Raw genomic sequence first — 7,466 nt, 5'->3', positions numbered from 1 at the left:
ATATTCTAGGTGTGGTGGGAGTTTTGAGGAAGACGCCCAGTTGAAAAGTGCCCCGGGCTTGGCCAAGTGCACAGCCAAGACTAGGAACAAATGCCACTACTTCATGTGGGGAGTTCACGCTGCCACACGCTGTACCTGCATGACCTCTGGGTCCAGGGACCTGGGAGCACCTTTTCTCCAACGCCAAGGCTGAGGCACAGATGAGTGCAGTCTCTTACCTGGCATGACCTTGAGTCCGGAATCACCACTGTGTTCCACAGCTTCATTTACTGCTGGATAGGTTGTGGGTACGGTAACTAATGTAGGTCAGGGAGGTGGTTGTTCTAATTTGTAGGAGTGAAAACAGGCTTAGGGACCAAAAGCCACCTTGCCCAAGATCGAGCAGCAAGTGAGTGAAGACTGAATAAATGATCGGATGAAGGATCGATAGGAAAGAGGAAAAAAAAGTCTTATCCCCTCATCCCTCATTCCTTCACTCCCCCATTCCCTCCCAGGGTCATGGGGGTGGGGTTCATCATTTCATTGTGGGGTGGAGTCGACAGAGGGAGGCCTGTGGGGAGAGGAGGGGAGAGGAAGGGAGAGCAGGGTCCATCACAGAGGGTGAAAAGAAGATTCTAGATTCTTCAGAGTATGCTTGGGTGTGTTTTCTTTTGCTTCTTACCTACAGTCTCATCTAGACCTTACTTGCTGTAAATGCAACGTTGTGTTCTATTTTTCCATTGTGAAAGAAAGTGAAAATGTTAATCACTCAGTTATGTCCTACTCTTTGTGGCCTCAAGGGTTCTAGCCCTCCAGGCTCCTCTGTCCATGGGATTGTTCAGGCAAGAATACTGGAGTGGATTGCCATTCCCTTTTCCAGGGTATCTTCCCAACCCAGAGATGGAACTCTGGTCTCCTGCATTGCACACAGATTCTTTATCACCTGAGTCACCAGGGAAGCCCATCAGTTATTTGCATGAATACTCTGAGTCTCTTAAAAAAAATCTTTATGACAGTTGTGAGTGTTGAATAATTTTCCGCCAAGTAAATGGACCACAATGTATTAAAATGTCCTCTTAGCATCAATTATTTGTGTTGTTTTGATATTTCTGAAACATGTGAATGATGTTACTAATATTAAATAAAGTTAATAATACCGAGAGTAGTCTTTCCTGAGGATTGAGCTCCAGTCTGGGTTTCAAAGTTCTGAGTGGTTTCTTTGGGAGCTGTCGGTTTGGACCTTCCAAGGTGCCTAAGGCAGCTGTGGGCCTGCCACAGAGGACAGAACTGGGACACGGCATCTGTGCTTGTAAGTGAACTTGTTCCTCTTACAAAACAGCTGCTGGGGGGGAAGGGGCTGCCCTACATAACGTCCTCACATAAAAGAAACCAATGTGCAGGTGGGACTCTGGGTGGCAGCAACTCCACCTGACTCTCCTTGCTCGTGGCAATGGCCTGCCTTGAGCATCCCCTCCTCCCCACCGAAGCACTCCTTGGGTCATTCCTTTTAACTCCCCTTGGGAAAAAGTCCAGGGTACAGGGACCTTTGCACATTTTAATCCAACTTCATCTGAAGTGCAGCCGCAGGGTCCCTAACTGTCACAGCAAACCCCAGGCACGCAAAGACAGAGGCTTGTGGCTGGCTTGCGGTCGCTGTGATCAGCCATGATCATGCTGCAGTCAGAACGTGCTGGGTGCTCTGTCCTAGTGGATGATGCCCTGGGGCTCTGGGGGAGACCGTGACCTGGGAGCCTGGGCTCCAGCCTGCTCAGCCTCCTACTTACTGGCTGATGCCCATGGACCAGACCCCTCTGGGAAGAAACCAACAGAAAATATACAGGAGAAGAAAAGTACCATGATCGTTCTTGGTGCTACCTCTAAGCCTGAGTAATCAGCAGACCATAACTGAGGCGTGGGAACTTTCCAGAAAAGACCACCTCCGTTGGGGTCAGTTCACCTCCTGCCCATTCACTGTCAGGCCTTACTGTGTCAGGCCAAGTGACTCAGCATGTGTCTGTCAGCTACCCTCAAAGTCACACTGAGAATAGCCACGACCCTGTCCTCAGGGAGGGGACACTGCTCGGCCATGAACAGGAGCACGTACCTGCATGGGTGGACGTCACTGGCTGGAGCTCTTGGAGGAAACATCCAAGAGAGCTTGCCCAAACTCTGATAACTCTGTAGACCCAGCAGGCTGAGGCACTCATGTTTTTAGGTAGTTTTTTAGAAGTCTCAGTTATCTTATACTGATGTGCCCTTGAAAACCCAGGAGGAAATGTGGTTTTGGGAGCGGCGATGCTGGTAGCCTGTGTTGTATTCTGAGCTCTGCCACTAGCTGTCGGAAGAGTCCATCTGGGCCACAGGAGTGAAGAGGCGGTCATACCTGCTCTCTGCTTAGCCAGCTCACCACCCTGGTGGTGTGGCAGGGTGATGGATATATCTCCTCCCAATCAACAAAACAAAGAGTTACTTTAAAATGGTGATTTTCTTGCAAACAATGGAATATTCAGAGAATCTGACATGTGTGGGCTTGTCAGTGAAGAGGAAACAAGGGCCACGGATCAACTCACAGTGATACCATTGAAGGTGCTGGGCCAGGGAACACCAACAGGTGTGTTGGGAAAGCAAATGACCTAGGAAGGGTGGCTGTATACCTGGGTGCATCTCTTAACCCCTACCACATGGAAAGAACCCCAACTCACCTTCTCAGCCTTCTCTGTGTGGGTAGCTTACTGCGTCATTGCTGGGCGTGAAGTGTGGCAATTAAAAATACCCACTTCCTAAAATGGAGAGCAGGGTCAAGATTGTTCTTTGATATAACACAGTATCACTTGCGTTGCTGTTGGCTTCCTTGTGTGGGCTAGAAAGAGATGGAGTGACAGCTGGCACACTGGGCATCAGCCATGGAGATGGTCACATGTGGATATAGCTGTGAATTTTGAGGGGTTCTTGAAGCATGCAGGGACTTTCCTTTGAGAAAAAAGGAATTCCACCAGTGGAATTGTTGCAGAAAGGGGGACCCCTTCCAGGGCCCAAAAGGAGGCTCTTGTCTAACACTTGGAAATGAACTGTCCAAGAAGACACATGTGCAGGCAAAGCAAGAGACTTTATTGGGAAGGGGCACCCCCGGGTGGAGAGCAGCAGGGTAAGGGAACCAGGAGAACTGCTCTGCAACATGGCTCACAGTCTCCTGTTTTATGGTGATGGGATTGGTTTCCTGGTTGTCTCTGGCCAGTCATTCTGACTCAGGGTCCCTCCTGGGGGCACGCATATCGCTCAGCCAAGATGGATTCCAGTGAGAAGGATCCTGGGAGGTGGTAGGACATGTGACATCTCCTTTTAACCTTTCCCAAATTCTTCCTGTTCATGGTGGCTTATAAATTCAGTGTTCCTTACCAGGATCTCCTGTCATAAAATAACTCACAAAAATGGTTACTATGGTGCCTGGCCATGAAGGGCAGTTATAGTCAGTGTGTTTACCCAGCAGAATTGGTTAAATGTAAGTTGGGTTGCCCAGAGAATGTGAGATCCATGTCACAGAAGATATTCAAATGGGAGGTGGACAAACTCTTGGCAAGGTTATTGTGAAGGGTGTTCAAGTATTGGGTTGCTGAAAAGATCCATTTGTGTTTTTCTGTAACACCTTATGGCCAACCCAATATTATTTTGGAAGCTGAATTCTATGGGCTTTCAGTTCCTTTCCCAACATAGAGATCTATATCTGAAGGATCAGACTTTACCAGTTGCAAAGATTTTTGAATTTTAGTTGCAGTTTTCTGCTGCTTCAGCCACAAGTAAAGTAGGGAAGGAGCCCACAGCATACCTTCTATGTAGGGATCATGCATGGACGCTGGGACTTGGTATGGTGAGAAGATTGGGTAAGTTTATGCAGGACCCAATTTAACCACTCTTGTACTAGTCTCTATAGGTTGGGGTGGGGGACAGGACATCATACCAGGTCTCACTGGATGGTGGTATTTGGGTAAAGTCCTTTCTCTGCCATTTACTTTCCAGCCTGGGGACTGGATGGAGCTTGGGCTTAGTGTCCTGCTTATAAAATAGCAAGAATGCATCTATGCATAAGGGGTTAGTTGAGACAGTGCAGGTAAAACAGTACAGTACCAAGCACATGTGTGTGTGTGTGTGTGTGTGTGTGTGTGTTTGCACGCAGTTGTGTCAGACTCTTTGTGACCTCATGGACTTGTAGCCACCCCAGGGTCCTCTGTCCATGGCATGTCCCATGCAAGAATATTGAAGTGGATCGCCATTTCTTTCTCCAGGGGATGTTCCCAACCCAGGGATCGAAACCACGTCTCCTGTCTTCTGCACTGGCAGTCAGATTCTTTACCACTGAGCCACCTGGGAAGCCCCACCAAGCACATAAGTGCTTAATAAGTGGAGATAGTGACTGGCAGTTGAGGTAGAATCGAACGTCAGTAAACAATGTGTGAAGACGTGGGTCATCTGGTAACTTTAAACTCTAAGTGAGTTTGGAGGCAGGCAACCCTCCTCTGAAAACAAGTAGAAATGTGTATACGAGTGTGGTCAGACCCACAGACAACTTCTTAAAAGAGGCCCATAAAGTCCATAACCTTATTGATTGATATGTTGGAAATTTTAAATTTCTTTTGATGATTTTTTTTTTCCTCTCAAAGGAGATTTTTGCAGCTGTGGGGGATGCTGTTTTTGAGCTCAGTTTAAAGGGTAAGATGCCTTTCTGACAGCCCTGGACTCAGAGACATGAAATCTTCAGGGCGGCTGGAGACGGTGAGTCTGTGATGTTTGCAGCCAACATGTAAGTATGAAAGTCTGTATTTTTTAAAATTATGTTTAAAATGAGTATGTTTTAAATAGGTACAGCCTGAAAAAACATTATTTTCTTATTTTCAAAGTCATGTATCTTTTATGAGAAAATTTAGGATATAGCAAAGCAAAGAGAAGAGGAAAATTAAAATATTCATACAATTCTATGCCCAGAGATACAACTGGCAACCTCTGCTACGGCACTTTCAAGATTCTCTGTCTTAAAAATGGCGCCATGTTCTGGTTGCTCTGATAATTCTTCATAGCTTTTTAAAAATGTTTTTAAGCAGTAATTTTTGTCATTATACATTCTCCTCATATATATTTAAAAAAATTAAAATTCCTTACTGTTTTGTCTGGCTATAAATGTAATACACAATTGGAAGCAATTCACATGCATAAACAAGAAGGAAAAAACCACCTGCAATCTGCCCCCTCCCCCAACCCCTATAACAATCCGACTGAGCATTTTGGCACATAGTCTTTCTGACTCTCTTTTTAATGTGTCTTTTTTATACACAGATAATTCCCCTCTCCTCCAAGATTGGGTTCCTATAACATTTGATGTTCCATGAACTTATTTTTAAATTTGAAAATACACTGGGTACAGACAGAGAAAAAAAACTTTTGGTTACCAAGGGGAAAAAGGAAGAGAGGGATAGATGTGAAATTTGAGATTAACAGATACAGACTACTATATATAAAATAGATGAACAACAGGACCTACTGTAGTGCACAGGGAACTATATTCAGTATCTTGTAATAACCTATAATGGCAAAGAATCTGAAAAATAATATGTATATATACACATATAACTGAATCACTTTGCTGTACATGTGAAACATTGTAAATCAACTATACTTCAATAAAAAATAAAAAACAAGCAAATATATTGTGAATATCTTTCCAGTTATTAAGCATTCTTGCACAGCATTGTTTTAGGGGCTCTCTTTATGGTATATGGATGTATTCTTTTACTCCACTGGTGGATATTCAGGTTTCTAGCATGTTTATAATATGCTTACAATAGCATGATGCATATCTTTGCTGTTACTAATCCCTATGTGTAGCCATAATCACCTTTTCATGATATAATTCATAGAAATGGAATTGTTGGGTCAAAAAATATAAACAGCTTATGTCTCCTGATACATGCTAACAAATTGCCCTTCACAGTGGTGGCATCAGTCTGCATTCTGAGCCATGGAATACTACTGGGCTCATTTATCAGCATTCTCATCTATCTAGAATATTATTTTCTGGTATGATCAGGTGAAATGCATTTTAAAAATGAATTCCTATTTGTTGTTTACCTGTTTAAACAACTTCAGTCTATATTAGAAGCAAGTTTGTCTTTAATTTTTGAAACATTAACTTATTGAAACCACCTGAAATTTCTTTTGGTGCAAGATGTAAAGAGCTAAAACTTCCTTCTTCCCTAATAGTTACCAATTGTCTCAACACCCTTTATTATAGAATATTATAGAATCCTTTCTCTCCCTGTATATGTGAAGGCCACTCATAGCATGTAATCCATGTATCTACTGGGGTCTGTTCTTTGAATCACTGTATTTTAATTATTGGGATTAGTAATTGTAAATTGACCAGAATGTGTCTAGTAGCCATCACTTCCTTCAGGTGGGAGAGGCTCTCACCTTTGAGAAAGAAAACTTTCTGATTCTAAAAAGATGATTGAGTCACATTCTTCATTCTCTGCAAATTTTTCCCTCTGTTGGGACATAAGGATGGGAAAAACAGGCCATCACAGTGAGGAAGCAGGAATTCAGAATATGACCAACCAACAACAAAGCTTCTGTGAAAGCTTAAGCTCCCCCAGTCCCCGGGGGTGGAGGGTCATCACAGAAAAAAAAACTAAAGATCAGCCTCAGGGATTCTGACATTTTGAGAAGTCAGCTAGATTCGGGACCCTGATGAGAAATTAAAAACGAAGAGTTTTAAGTTTTTAAAGAGTTTTTAAGAGTCTCCTTAAAAGGAGATCATGAAGGACAGGGAAGCCTGGTGTGCTGCAGTCCTTGGGGTTGTAAGGAGTCGGACATCACTTAGTGACTGAACAACAGCAAGAGTTTGGAGAGATGAGGGACATTTTATTCTCCAGCTTTTAGAAAAATAACTTTTTAAAAAGGATCAAAGAACCATGTTTCAGTAGGTCAACAACTTCATTGGACCAATATGCTCGAAATGCATCTTTTTGAATGCAGAAACTTGTTCAGCTACTGCAGTAACAAATTCTACTTCTGTGGAAAAAAGTACTGATGAGTGGAAATTGCGCTGTATCATCTCACCGTGCTTCTGAGCGACCCGAGTGTTCACACCATGAACCCACAGCCGGAGCATCACAGACCATGGGGGGAGGCAAACTGTAATTATAGATAAATTTAGAAGAGAAAATAAGTTTCCTGGAGTGACTGGAAAACTAAAGCTGGAAAGTAAGAGGTGATATCATTTGAGGATGAAGGACACAGAAACATCAAGTTTTACCAGCACAGATAAGCTGGCTTAGAGATGCTGAAGGCCAGTTGGGCTTCTGTGATGTTGCCACAGCTCTGTCCCATTGCTGGTTCATCCTTTCTTATGGTTCCCTCCCTGCATATAGCTTTGTAAACTGCCCCAAATCCTTTCAGAAATAGAGCAATGCCTGAATAAATAAAAATATTGATTTTTA

The 7,466-nt window shown here is 43.6% G+C and overlaps 1 long non-coding RNA gene across 1 annotated transcript; it reads left to right on the top strand.

Annotated features, from left to right (window-relative positions):
• The first annotated feature begins 4,128 nt into the window (after positions 1 to 4,128).
• On the top strand, positions 4,129 to 7,466 carry LOC139039106 (uncharacterized). The gene is made up of 2 exons (XR_011492298.1): positions 4,129 to 4,463; positions 4,635 to 7,466. It is a non-coding gene; the product is annotated as an uncharacterized lncRNA (long non-coding RNA).

This window comes from Odocoileus virginianus, chromosome 2, assembly GCF_023699985.2.
Source record: "Odocoileus virginianus isolate 20LAN1187 ecotype Illinois chromosome 2, Ovbor_1.2, whole genome shotgun sequence".
NCBI classification, from domain to species: domain Eukaryota; kingdom Metazoa; phylum Chordata; class Mammalia; order Artiodactyla; family Cervidae; genus Odocoileus; species Odocoileus virginianus.
The sequence above is the reverse complement of the archived record's forward strand: the minus strand, read 5'-3'. Positions and strand labels throughout refer to the sequence as shown.